The sequence below is a fragment of the Lonchura striata genome, chromosome 4 (assembly GCF_050655825.1).
Source record: "Lonchura striata isolate lonStrDom1 chromosome 4, ASM5065582v1, whole genome shotgun sequence".
In the NCBI taxonomy this organism is placed as follows: domain Eukaryota; kingdom Metazoa; phylum Chordata; class Aves; order Passeriformes; family Estrildidae; genus Lonchura; species Lonchura striata.
In genome coordinates, this window is record NC_140706.1 from 60,695,191 (window position 1) to 60,710,277 (window position 15,087).

Sequence of the window (15,087 nt, forward strand, 5' to 3'; positions counted from 1 at the left end):
AGGGGATAAGAAGACCTGGCTGTCAATAAATAAGGACTGACAATTCTGCCCCCTTGCTTCATCAAGCAGATCAGATAGAAGACGGGTCCTCTTGAGCAGTGTAGCCCACAAGCAACTGATACATCACTGGTACCCACAAAGGGCATTTCTCCTCCAATTTCTCACACAAAAAGAAGAGTCCAGGCTGCATCTCATTTGGGTACTCTAGCAGACTTTTCCTTGGATTCTTTCTGGTAGTATTTGAACTTTTCAGAAGCATTACCAAGTCTTAACTTTGCTTTCAAACTGTGTGACATATCTCACAGATATTCAAAAATTAATCTGGAAGCCTTGAACAGCTGAAAAAAAAAGACAGTGTCAACAATATATTAAGTGCTACCTATACCTCCATTTGGTACTACATAAACTCTTTAACTTCAGCATTTGAAAAGTAAACTATTTTGTGTAACTTTATCTTAAAAATATTTGCAGCTGTTCCATTCAAGCAAAAGGGGTTTGAAAGCAATAACATTTCTCCAGCAGGAAGGTTCTCATCCTATTTATAAAAAGACAGAATATTGCATACATGATTTGTGGTTTGGACCAGGGAGGGTACCCAGTAGAATCATGAGAAGGACATTATCAGAAAGACTGTGTAAGGATAAGTATATCAACTTACAGCATTTCTACTTTTTTTAAACCATAAGAATGGAATGAGTTATAGAATCATTTAGTTTGGAAAAGACCAATAAGTTAATGAAATGCAACCATAAACCCACCTCTGCCTGTCCACCACCAAACCTTCTCCCTCAGTGCCACATCTGCATGTCTGTTAGATGCCCCCAGGGATGGTGACTCCAGCACTTCCCTGAACAGCCTGTTCTAGTACCCATTCACCCTTTTCGAGAAGAACTTTCTCCTAATACCCATCTAAACCTCCCCTGGTGCAACCCGAGGCCATTTCTTCTCATCCTACTGCTTGTTTCTTGGCAGAAGAGACTGACCCCTACCTAGCTATAGCCTCCTTTCAGGCAGACGTAGAGAGATAAGGTCGATATGAGAGTGATATGAAACACACTTCATTGGGTTTTTTTCTGGCTGCAGCTTGGAGCACTTCAATACTTGACAAGATAAACTTCAAAATACAATACCAAAACAACCCCAGAAGAACAATTCTACCAAAAAAAGTAACTGCTTCCTGTAATCCTTCTGTTTTGTAGCAAAACATTACTTTAAGAAACCTTGCACTTTGGCATCAGACCAGTCCTTTCCATTGATTTTCATCAGTGCAGAATTCCACCTTTTAAGTTTACACAAGGCACAGTTTCACTTCAATCTCCTCCAGCAAAAATTGTCATCTTTAGCCTCCTCTCCTTTGACCACAGTTAACCATCTTCTCGTCTTCAGTCAAACATGAGACTATTTCTAAAATGGATCACAGACATGATCAAGTTGGGGAAATAAACCCCTGATTTTTCTTTTATAACTCAGCTCATTTCATTATTCTGTTCTGAAACACAGCCCAGTAAACCAACATGTTGGCACCTTTTTTTTGCAGCATGAGAGGAGCATAAAGCAGAGTTGTCACCTCTTAAACTGACTTTGTCATCAGAAAAGTCTGTGAGGAATTGCACCTCAGATTAAAAAAGGAGGAAAAAAGACAAAAATCCCATTTCACTGGATCACACTTTCCTTTTACAAGTGCTGTAAAAATAAAAACAAAACAAAAAAACAAAACAAAACAAAAAAAAAACCAAACAAACAAAAAAACACACCAAAAAAAAAACCAAACCAAGAAGTGTCTACAAAAAAAACTCTGACAGTTGGTGGACAAGAACATTTGTCCTTCTGAGCCCCCTGCTACTGTTTACCAAAAGATCATCAGAACCAGGTTCACTAGAAGTGCACCAACAATCACATTTAGGAAAACACATGCTTTATTTGAAACATAATTCTTCATATTTAAAGCACATTTCTTGCTGTAAGCAGCAAAGCAAGAAGTTTAGTTATCTTCAATGTTTCCAGGCACCAGCAGACAACACCCATGGTGATGTCTTCACCAAAACACATAGAACTGCCAAATGCCTATTTGGAGACACATTAGCACCCCTTCTACCACCACTTTTTTTCTCCAAACAAGGTTAGTTCCAAATTCATAGCATTTCTTTTAAAAGGCCATGTTTGCTTTTTGACTTGCTTGATGGTTTTTCACTTTTGTAAGTACACATGTAAGTTCAAAAGTACATTTTCTCCCTAATGTTATGTTGTCCTCTACAGCAATTCACCATTCTCCTAGTGGTTCTCTAGTCCTTGTGATACAGTTCTGTCCATTAGGGATGACAGTAAAGAGAACTTCCATCCTCTGCTACACTGACCTCCACCATCACCTTCTGCCAACTCAACCAGAAACCTCCCTATGCTACCAAGGGCTGACATCAAGTGGATGGTGTGGCCACCAAGCAAAGAAGACACACCAGGGTGACTCCTCTCCCCTACAATAGCATATTTGCCACTAATTGTGACATGGACTTTGAATTACTTAAATGTAGGTTTGGGAAGAGAACACTGGAACCTGAAAAGACATGGGGTGGGAGTTGAAACCACCACTCCACATCTTTTGTGGCACATAAATAGTCTTGGGAATCAGTCAGGTCTGGTTTTTTTGCAAGCAAGAGAAGTCAAGAAATGCCAAAAAATAAGCCCACTAAGACAAGAAGGAAAGAAAAATGGCTTGGCACAAATGCAAGACTCCCAAAAGCAGTGACAGAAGAACAAAGGAACAGGAGTCTGTGATTTTCCTGAGGTTAAATCTCTTGCTGTGTAAGACTTCTGAAAAATAAACTTATTTTCTGCAGCCTGTGATTCTTTGCTTTCCTGAAAAGTGTTTCCTGCTAAGGGTAATTAGGAAACTAAAGCCTCAACTCATCACTAAGTTAGAGGGGGAGAGGTAGGGAGGTGAGAGAAACTAAATGTAATCAGCATAGAGAACAGGTACTCTAAGCTAAGCCTCGGACAACATCCTTGTTCTCTGAGGCTGCATTTCTACTTTTGAAACCAGAGGCTAAGCTTGCTTGCAGAGATACAAGCCTGCTCAGAAACTCATCAGTCCAGTTCTGTCCCTTGCCTTTATTTGTGTGAGATTCTTGCAGTTTCAACTAATTGTGAGTTTTACCAGGAAACTGAAAGTGGGACAGGTCACTTTTCACAGACAGTTATTGAGAGGCTATTCCTGTCAGCACTCTCCCTTGTGTTTGCCATTTGCCCTGGCACCTGTGTTGTGCATTGTTGTTCCCTGGACTAAGATCCTGGTTCCATGGCCCAGGACCCAGGTTTCCTCTACTCATGAAGATAAAACATAGCCTAGTGCCAACTCTCTTTTCCATCAAACCTCTTCTGTTCCCACATTCTGGAATACCATGTTCTCACTAAGAGCTTTCTGATAAACTAGACTACTGCCGTGATCAGGATTTAAAAACAGAACAAAGCACAAGAAAGCCAGGCAAACGTGAAGAGGGAGATTTTAATACTCAGACCAGGTCTGTCTCCCAGCCCTGTCCCACTGCTAGTTGCATTACAACAATTCTGCTTTTTCTTTCCTGGAATTACAAGAAGGCTTTGTTGCCAATATTAAAACAAGACTGACAGCAGCAGAAGCCAAAGCAAAGAAAGATATCCATAAACCACTTAAAAACTAGCAAATAAAAGTGAAAGGGAAAAAAAAAAATCTTTAAACTGTCTCTTCTGCACAAGTGTTAAACTCATCTTTCAATTATTGATATCTCGCTATCTCACTTTCTCGAGTGGCCACTAAGCTGGAAGCTGCCTAAATCTTTATTTGTATTTCAAGACAACAGCCACTAAGAAGTCTCACAGCCTTACTTAAAAAAAGTGAGCAGGCCCATTGCAAAGCAAGTTTGTAATCTGGGACCACAAGTGGAATCACTGTTTTTTTCAATAGTGATTTCAACAGTGAACAGTAAGTTAATCTAATTGAAATCTGGAACAAAGATAAAAACTACTCCTATTTAAAATCAACAACTTCATATTAAAATGCCATTTATACCAGTATATTAAGAAAAAATTAAGCTTTTGTAAATGGGCTTGCTTAACATGACAGTGAAATATTCAGTGTAAAGTACTTTTATCTTGTTACCTAAAACAAATGCAACTTATATAACATCATTCCAAATACTAAATTGCCATGAAAAAGAACATGTGAAAGTGCCTATATGAATTGAGAAATAAAAAAGAATGAAAAATCATATCTGCTGAAGTGAAATTAACTGAGCAAAAATTCTCTGTGGCAATACTTTAACAGCCTCACCAGTCAGCCTATCAGTTGAGAAGGCTGGGGGGAGGAAAAAGAGATATTGAATAAAGTGAAAATACAAGTCTTCTCTTATAAAAGTCAATACATCATCTTAAGCTAGAAAAGAATGGTCCCTAAACATCCGTAATTACAATCAGTAATTGTCATTAAAAGCTCTCATTATACAGAGTAGGTGTAATTAGAGCATCTTGCCCGCACAGGGTGCAGCACATAGAGAATGCTGGAAGAATTCATAAATTAGTGCCAAATCAGTCTCATTCCCAGCTACCACACAATCTGCTGTAAATCAGAAAAATTTTATTTATACACATTAAGGCAAAGCCCACTGGCCTCTACAAAATTAGCCTAAACACGAAATGCAGTTATTTGAGGGAGTCCCTATTTCATTATGTGTCTTAGGAATAAAGGGATAAAGTTTGCCATCAATAATGCTGAACATATCTGCTGAACCCCGCAGATTCCAGAGCATTAATAATTTAAACTCTTATGGGAATTTTGTCATGGTGGAGATAGGACTTGTCTGCAAACGGAGCTCAGGGGATGTTCAATATGATGTATTCTAGTATACACACACAATTGCTACATTTATCATGATGCAGAAGAAAATGGTCCCTCTTCTTAAGGACTTCAGGAATGTTTCTTCTGTAATTTACACAACAAAAACTCAGAGCATTTCTAATAAAAAAAAAAATCCCAGGTCCTATAAAGACATTATAGTAAGAATTACACTGAAAGGCTGCTTTTCTCCCCCTCTCTATTACTTGTGCATGTACAGTGGTGTTTTCAACACATTATAAAATGGGATGGGAGGAAATGAATCCAGCTCCTGAGAGTAACGTTGTCTATGCAAGATGCTACTGCCAGCACAGACAGTATGAGCTTATGGCCTAAGAAATAAAGCTGTATGACTCAAATATTTATACTAGTGCGAAGCTAATAGCTCTGTATATAACATAGTCAGTTATGTGCACAACTACTGGATGGCAGAGCAAAAATCCCCTTTTACACGTGTCAGTGGAAATCATGGAAAGAAAAAATCCTTTTGAAATGCTTGTGGTATTTGTGTAATACAGAGTAAATTCAGACATTTCTGCAGTAGCCAATCTAAACTCTACATATGGACACATTCACTCAAACAGGCTTTGAAATAATTAGACAAGAAAAACCTTCCTTTCACAACCAAGCCCTAATTCTTAAGCTACAGTTTGCAGAAAAAAACTTCAAAAACATTTCTGTCCACATGCTTTTAATGTGCCCTCATTGTACCTTCACTATGCCAGGAGTGTACAATCTGATGTGCACCACAGTTCCTGAGCAGCAGAAGGACAAATGTTCCCCTACAAAGATCAGGCACTAGGGAAGCTAGTGCAGGTGAACACCACAAAATAATTCCTTAATTTGCCAAATTTGCAATATTTACATTGAAATAATAAGAATATATAGGTGATCAGAAAGAATCTTAATGGCACAAGGAATGCCTCAATATTTTAGCCCAGCTGATTAGCTTTTCACCATGATTTAAGATAGCAATTCTCTGCAAAACCTAGAGAACAGCATCCAAATCCTCTACAAGATTATTGCCTGATTGCCCATGAAATCTGAACTTCATCATGTAATGTCATAAACGAATTATTTTTCTGTTGGGGTATTTGTAAACAGAATCAGTCTGGAAAATGTAATTCCAAAGGTTTTCACCACAGCAGCTTTCACTTGATGTTAACACCCTGAAGAGCTGCGCTCCCATCTCAGAATAAACAAGTTATGCTAGTGCTGGCTCTCAAATGATTATTTGGATGAGGATTTATATGTTTCTGATGAAAAAAAAGAAGAAACCTCAGGAGTGAGAACAGTTAGGCAGAGGATGTTTGGCAGTGGTGCAGAGGGAATAAATCTGCAGGACAGCTGAGGTGTGTGCACCCTACTGCTGAAACAGGAGCCCCCAGGTCGGGGCTGCCTCAGGACAGCCCTTGCTCAGGCTGAGCCAGAACTTGCTGCTCTTCCTTCTGCATGGAAGCCAGCACAATCCCCAGAGACCTGCCCATCCTCTCTCGCTTATCCAGTGGATCATCTTAATTTAGACCTCCTGCTCTCCAGGGCTCTCCTGTCCCAAAATCCTGCTTTGTCACAAACCTCTTTTTAATCTGCTTGGACATTTCAGTGCTTGACCGAGCTCTGATGTCTGATGGATCACTCCCTTGCTAGTTCTCCAAAGAGAAAGAAACTTCTTATTCTGACAGGATTTTAGGAAATCCATGGCCCAAGTACGTGACCAAAACATTAACTGGACAGCCTAGGGACAGCAAGTACTCCTGCAGAAAAAGATACATCTACAAGTCCTAATGTATATCTCACTATTCCAGAGTGTTTGAACATCTTTATTGATAAGATCATAGTGGGTTTTTTTTTATCAGCCCTTTACTGCTCCTACAGGAAAGCACAGTAATTATCTGGAAGAGGCTGAGGAGAGTTTCTAACAGCTTATAAAATAATACCAACAGCAAATAAAACAAATTATACCTCCTACCATATATTACAGACTTTATAGTTTTCTGTGTATTATTTGATAACACTGGCTTGGGATGGTCTCAATACAAGTTCAGCTGGCACTGGACTGTGCAGTAGTCTGAATTAGCATAACAATTTTAATCCCAAGAGTTAAGAGAAATTAGATTGAAAAATAAAAGACGATCCAGCATAATGCTTTGTAAGCATTTATGGTGCAATAATTATGCCACAGCTTGATGTAGTAAGACTCTCATAATATATTTTTCCAAATGTCTTTGAAGTGACATATCCCAGTGTGACAGACTTTCACACACATGTGTAGGAAGAGCCCTCCACTAACTTAGCTTTGGGATAAGCAAACTGAAATGATAATAATGATGAAATTCTATTTTACTTCTCTGACTTGAATTCATATACACACTGACTAGATTTTGAAACTACAAGACAAAATAGCAGAGGGGCCAGCTTTGCTGGGAAGTCCACACTATAATTAGGAAGGGAGGGGGAAGAGGAAAAAGAAAAAGCATGCAGCAAAACCATACTTTTATTAACTGAGTGACTAAACTAGGCAGTAAGGCAGTACTCTATAAATATCAGGCTTCATCTAGATTTTATTATTTTGCAAGCTGTTTTTGTTACAGTGAAGCTCTTAGCTTGTATTTTAACTACCTACTAAAAATATGGAAAGCAATAGTAATAAATATATTTTATACATGAGTTCATGTACCAGTTCTTTGTTGGGGACACTACACAGTCTATAAAATAAATCTGTAGTCTTTTACTCTGTGTTAATTTGCCTTCAAACTCAGGAAGATGGATAGAAACTGTTTCTCAAAGTCAATGACCACAAAAGCATTACCAAAATGCTAAACAAGACTTAAGGCTACAGTAAAATGGACACTGTTATTTTGCTAAATGCTTCATTGTAGTGCATTATCTGTGTTACAAATGCACCAAGTGGTCTTTCTGGGGACTAAATACAAGGGCAAGATCCAATGATCACCACTGAAGGAACAAAAGCATGTGTCTCTAAGCACCAATTATCAGAAATAATAAAGAAATTGAGCTATGCCTAGGTGCTTATGGAAAACAGTGCAACCTCTGGGATTTATTTGTTCTTATGGAAAAAATAAATTACATGCATGTAAAAATCTCAGACCCATTTGTAGCCTTTTCAAATTTCCAAAGACTGGTTTGCCAGCTGCAAGCTGTCTACTTCCCAGGATGCATTGGACAGACTCTTGAATATCTGCTTCACTCATTACAACCAAGCTTTCACAACTATTTACAGAATATTTACAGACTATGGACTAGTTCCTCCAGTCAGAGCAGAACTGCTGCCAATACCATGCCCTGTGAGCTGATGGACAAAAAAGTACTGTCTATGTAAAAAAAAAAAAAAAAAAAAAAAAAAAACAAACCAAAAACCAAAACCCAAAACATAACAAGCAAAAAACCAAAATCAAAGAGGCAGTTCTTGCATAACAGCATACTTAGAGAACCAGCAGATCCAGGGACCACTTAAGAAATAAATCCTGCAAAAGCCCCCCTTCCCTCACAGTCATTCTAGGTGACAAATGACAGCACCATGTCCCTGTTGCTATCTCCCCTGCTAGTCAGATGTTGGGCTATTGTGGGGTCCCACCAGACTCTTCTGGCAGCAGTCCAGAGTGAGAACAACATTGGCAGTCCGTGTGCTGAGCAAGGGCCTCAGTACCGCTCCTCACTTTAACACACTCCATCTTCCAATCCACTTCCAATTTTAATTTGTCCAAGAATTAGACCTCTTACAGATAGATTAGTAGCTCCAGGCACCTGAAAAATCATGACAAAATTAAATTCACAGTCTAGTAGAGTTTATTAGCAGATTACTGAGCTGCTGGAAGGAAACACCCTCAGTTCTCTCCCGATGCCTTCCTCCCATGCTTCACACCACCCACACAATAAGGAGCATCATAGAGCATAGTGTCTACACAAAATCCAAGAAAGACCGACCTCCAAATTACCACCTTATGTGACTCTGTGTGGAAGGACAGATTCAGATTTTCCATGTCTGCAGGTTTGCACAGCAGCACCACTAACATTCAGTCTCCTTCTTTTACAGAAATTGCATTTACCCACAACTGTGTATTTGCACTGCATGTTCCTGTAAAACACCTAACTGGCAAATAAACCTACAGTGTGGATTTATATACCTGCATTATGTATTCTCTTTCCAAGCAAAACTCAACAAGGAATCAAATTCTGTCAGCTGCTCATCACTTAACATTAAAAAGATTACAAGGGAAAAGTGAAATCATAAATGCACAAGGACCTTCTCCCTAACTGCTGCACTATCTCACATAATAAAATTAATAATTTAGCTATCTGAAACTTCACATGTGCAGGGCGCACCAAGTAGACCAGTGGCGTTCTCATTTCAAATTTATATAGTCTTTAGTCAGTATACTTAATCTGCATTTCTAACACCTGCTTCAGTCAGCTGTGAAGTGCAATGTTATCTGTAAAATTTTCTTTCATCTTTGTACTGTCCATCATACAAAAAAATTTTATTATATTGGATAATTATTTGACTTTTAAAAGGATATGAAACTTTTCACACATTTTTTGATCACTGCTTGAAAGACATGCTCATATATTTGACAGTCCATTTTATTAAAAGGTTTGAGTTTTTCAAAAACCCTTTCCCATTATTAATGTTATCTAATTCTATACAATATAGTTCTCCTCCAAATAGTTAACATTTCCTTTCCATATAGTAGTAAAAATGCGGCTAAGCAAGTAGATCACAATTAAGCAATGAGGCATAGCAAGGTGTGCATTCTCAGACTATAAGAGCTTGCCTCAAATGCACCAGGAGGAAGAAGCCAGAATGACTTTTCCACTCAGGTGATCATCAGTGCTGGCACCTGTAGCTACCACAGTACAAAGACATGTGGAAAGAGTAGGCAGAGGGGGTAAAAGCACATGCAGCATTCATCCAGCAGTTTTATGAGAGACAAAAAGCTGTTCCCAGTCATGCACAGTCTCAGCCAAGTTAAACACTCAATACCAATAAATGTATCCAAGGAAAGTGTCCCATGTTGAGCTTTCAGTACACTGGATGAAAGACAGAAGATAATATGAAAACCTATCTTCATATATCAATGGGCAAAATTTTCTATCTGACACAGTCACCTAATTTAGATATAAGTATAAAAATTATTCTTCTTGGAAAGTAAAAAATAACAAGTTTTCAATCATTTCACCCTTTGTAGAACATACTGAGTTTGTCACAGATAAAATCAGATGTTCATCTAGTCTGATCTTCCACCAGCTCTCAGGGAAAGGACTGAACATAAATATCCTTTCAACAAGTTACGCTGGAGCAAGCAAGAAGGTACCATCAGAAAATAATTTAGAAAAGTAATTTTGTCATACCATCTTTTTTTAGGAAGTAGAAACAACAAATACAACAATTTACTTATGATTGTAGGAAAGTAAGGTGAGTAGAGAGTTGGAATGAAGGTGGAGGAAACAAGATGCTGTGAGGTGCATTTATTTGCTCATGCCATGCCAAAAAGGTAATAAACTGTATAAGCAAGCCTAAGCTCCATTACCTCCAAGATGGTTTGGATTTTGCTGGTGTTTTGGAGTGGGGTTTTTTTGGGTTTTTGTGGTGGTTTTTTGTTGTTGTTGTTGTTGTTGGGCATTTATGTTTTGGGGTTTATTTTAAGAAGTTAAAATGAAAACTCTATGCCACTGATACAACAGTGTTAAAGAAAGCCAAATAATGACAGATCACAAATTAAAATAGTTCCCTCCCTCCTCCACAATTACTGGTCTTTTCAAATATGTGCCACAAAGGATGAAAGCTAAAGATTATTTGGATACCTACAAAGAAAATAAGGCAAAACAGTAATGAAGGGAGCCTCTCCACAACAACACAAGTACAGCTATTTAATAAAAAAGAATTCATGAACTACTCTGGCTCATATGGAAGGGTCATGAGAGTTTCCCAAAACTGACTTTTAAAAAGCCGACAATAAAGAATAAACACAATTTCCAAAGGAAGCTCCAGTTTTATAACCATGCCTTGCGTGCTAGTTGAGCTAAAGACTTTGCGAGTGCTTTTGACCTAACCTCTGGCTCCTCCACTAAGACAGTATTTGTCACCCTGACAGCAAGGGGAATGATTTCCAGCCCCTCAACTTAGGGTAATAATGACATCCGTCTTGTTTTCACCCCTAGAGACTGAGGACTGCTGAGTTTTGAACAGGCCCTGTTCAGTCATATAGAGAAGAACCACCGCAAAAAAAAAATTCAGGCAGAGATTTAACCTGCTCTGGACCAGAAAGCTTAATAAATTAATGTGTTTTGGATATTTCCCCCCATATAGAGTTAACTAAAGGTAAAAGAAGGTTTGTATAGAACAATGCAGCACTGGTACTGCTGTTTGTACTCCATGCTAGAACTCAACTCTTGCTAGCTACTGAATCTGTGTTTGGTGGCCAGAGAAGGAAAAAGAGCTCCGTGCTCCCTGATGGATTAGTGTAGGTGACTGCTCAGCACACCAGCTCATGTTTTACAGCACACACACACAGCTGATGGGTGAAACAACTCCTTGCAGCAGCAGTAGTTCCAAGTCCTAATCAAACCCAAAACAGGGTAAATATCCCTATTCCCAAGGAAAGGGTGATTTCTCTCCACTCCCTCTCACCCCACACACACTTTTCTTATGCAGGTGACTAAAAGCTGCAGCAAAGAGGAAAGAACATTGCTCCATTTCAATCAGAAGCTAAAACTTTGGGGGAGAACATTAACAGCAGATTCTAAAAACATTTTCATTTCCTTTTGATGAATTTTTTAAAAGTGAGGGAGAAAATTACATATTTTGTGCATTTCCAAATCTGTCTGCAGGGAACATTTACCCTTAAATCAGGCCAAATGACTACATGTTTGTGTATAACCACAGCCCTAGAGGAATGCAGAGGAATGCTTCTTCTAGTATTAAAAGATACTAGAGAGGGCAAAATAAAAATCAAATTGTCTTTCACAGTGCCTCCCTTCTCAATTTCTACTTGATACACCAACCTACCTAACAAAAAGAACCAATAAATTCAAACATTTGGTTCCCACAGACACAACTAAATTCTTGCAAGAATTTTAATCTCTTGCTTTACAAATAAACTGTTCAAAGTTATGTAGTGTATATTTTCACCTTTTGTTTTAAAAAGCACACATATAATTATCCAAGTAGTTGTCAGAAGCAAATAAAGCAGCTTTTCAATGCAAACATTTTTTAAAACTAATTTTAAGTGATATGACAGTTGCACAATACAAACTTCAGTGGCTTAACTAGAAGTCAGATATCTTGATCTTATTCTATAATAGAAAAAATGATATTTCTTTCTGTTAATTTCACTTTGTTTTGGAGTGAAAAACAGAAAACCATTCTAATACAGAAGACAAGAAAACATCACAAACTAAACCCAGCACCTTTCAACATTATGAGCTGTACACAATTTCCATCCTGGGACAATTGTTTTTATTTGTGGGTTTTGGTTGTTTTGTTTTTTTTTCTTTCAAGTTCAGGCCAATAACCATAGTAAGCAAAACCAGAAAAAAAAATAGCCCCAAACAAGCACATACTTTTGAGAAAAATGCAATATTTTCATACTAAAGGGGGACTGCCCTCCAGTCACAGAGACACTTTAATTTTCAGTTTCCCCACGCTATGTGATCAGAAGAAAGATAGCAGATCACAAAGTTTAAGATACTTTGAGCGCCCAGTCTTGGCTACAGAAACTTCTCTCCCTTCTACCTTGCAATTCCTGAAGTGACAATTGGACTGGAAGAGTAAAGCTGCTTCAACTCTCACACTCTTTTCAAAGTGCAATGAACATGCTGAGCTCTGCCTCTGAATTTTCACCAGCAACATCAGCTTTTGCTGTTTGTTTTACTAACTCAAGAAATGCTACTGGCACATATATCCTCAGCTCTCTCTTTTCCTAAAAGCCTGTTAATCCATGGAAGCAGTAATGATGGGGGCAGGATTCAACCTGCTGTTTCAAAAGCCATCACCAAGTACCATGCCTAGCAACTGCACTAGATGAGGCTGCTGACCAAAAAGAGTAGGTGCAAGAAAAAAAATCCTACCTGTCTGCTGTCATATGAGGAAGTGGCAAAGCAGAATACCCAAATATATTTATCTTTAGAAAGGTAGCAATTGCTTATTTTTTGGCCTCAAAGATAATACAAAGAGATGTATTTAATGGCCTACTTATTGCTATCTTTAAACAAACTTTTTTTGGCAGAACTGACTGCTTGAGTCCCATAAGACCAAGCAAGATGAATTAAAAGATCAGTAGCAAAAGCTAATGGGAAAACTGAGAAAGCCCTGAGATAAGCTACAGCCCACATAATTTCTACACATTTGACAGCTAATGGTTTCAGTTTTTGTTATTAGGTAGATTTCAAGGAATTTTCCTCTTGACCACTGTAAAAAAAAAAATACAGGGACTAATCATTGGCCTTCAAGAGGACACTCTTTTTTGAGACCTTGCCAAAACATTTTCTTTCCTCTTGGTTACTGTTACCTACCCTCCTTCTCTGCAACATATCAAAGATAACCACCAGCAGTGTTGTTATTTGTTAACTGGTTCTCTGTGCTTGCTGGCTCTACAAATCCCTACTGACTTAAATCTCTTTTCAGACCAACTGTGTCATCAGTGAGACCACATAGTGGGTGTTAAAATACCCACATTTCCAGTTATCCCTCTACCCAATTTCTTTCAATCCCTTGGGAGCAAGATCCCACTTACTTCTTTTGGAGTACTGCACCTTTATACTTTTTTTTTTTTGGTTAAGAGTTCAGCATTAGTCACAGACAGGCAGATTTTTTTTATTGTTTTATTTAGCAGAAAATTCTACATCTCATTCTATCTGGCATTCACTCTGTCAGTTTGGCTTTGGGAGGAAGAGAGATGATCAATAAAGGAATACTGGGATGGGTGCATATGCCCAGCAATCCCTGAAAATAATCATGTGTGTATTTAAGCCTTTGCTAAAGGGTGTCTTTCACAGGAAGCTTTGTTATTCTGCCTTGCTTGTACCAAAATAGTACAAACTAACTCAAATTTAGTTATTCAAATGAGCATGCTATACACTAGAAGTTTGAGTACGCAGTGAGAGTGAAGGTCTACATGCTTTGAGAAGTTCCTTGGCAAACCTGGAAACAGCCAATGATGCCCAAGCTTACTTTGAGATTTCAGCTCCAGCTAGCAGAAATCAAAATGAGGATGGTAACAATAACAAGAGATCTGAGCATCAACCATGAAATAAGTGGCTCCCAAGATTATTTAAATTCCATGGAATATAAACTTTTCCTGCTTGGTTCATACTATGGCCCAAACACTCACTGCTGCTGAGACCTGCCATCCCCTTCCACTCTTGCAAAAAAAAAAATTCTTCAAGGATAAGGTGCCTTCTCTAGTGGCTGATTAAGAGGGAGAACTTGCCCAGGAATTGGAGAATTACTCCGCTCAAATTCGGAGCACAGGCCAGTAGCACCTCTGCACTGCTCACAGAGCAAAAGGAGACTGCTTCTGAGAGTGCAGTGGCTCACCATAAAGCAGCTCCACTTTGAAATTAAACAAGACTCAATCTAGAATTCAGCACCTGTTGTGAACAGACTTCCTGGCAAGATTTCCTTGTAAACAGCTAGCAGAGTAAAAAGAGAATCCCAGATGACTGCTCTGCCCCTTTTCATACTGCAAAGACACAATTAAGATGGAACAAAGGGATATACAAACATGTGCCTGATTTTAGAAAAATATTTACGATGGTTATACTAGTAATACTTAAGACAGATATGGATATTTATCCTAGAGATAACTAAGATTTAAAAAGTGATAATAAAAAAAGCCCTAAATAAACCTAAACCATTCAACATCCATTAAGGTAAAATAAAGTAAATAAATTCAGCCAATTGGTTATTTCCATATGGTTGGATTTCTTTAAATGGTAATGAAATCATTGCTAAAAAATCCATTGTTATTAAAATAAAAAAGTTGGCTCAGCCTACCAAAATTAGATTTGTAAGTTGCTGGTCATTCCCATAATTAAATCTGTGTCACAAATTTGCAAGAAAAATGGACACTGTGACTAATGCATTTACTTGCAGCACTAGTGCTGTCAGGCTGTGTAAATCATTATGCCTGCTAAAGCAGACTAGATAAGAATTCCATACATTTTCATTAACCAACTAAGCTTTGTGTATATGTGAGAAGCTA

At 38.3% G+C, this 15,087-nt stretch overlaps 1 protein-coding gene across 8 annotated transcripts in view; it reads right to left on the minus strand.

The window, feature by feature from the left end:
- SLC10A7 (solute carrier family 10 member 7) overlaps positions 1–15,087 on the minus strand; it is a 160,877-nt gene that overhangs the window by 95,713 nt on the left and 50,077 nt on the right. The gene's annotated exons all lie outside the window — the stretch shown is intronic.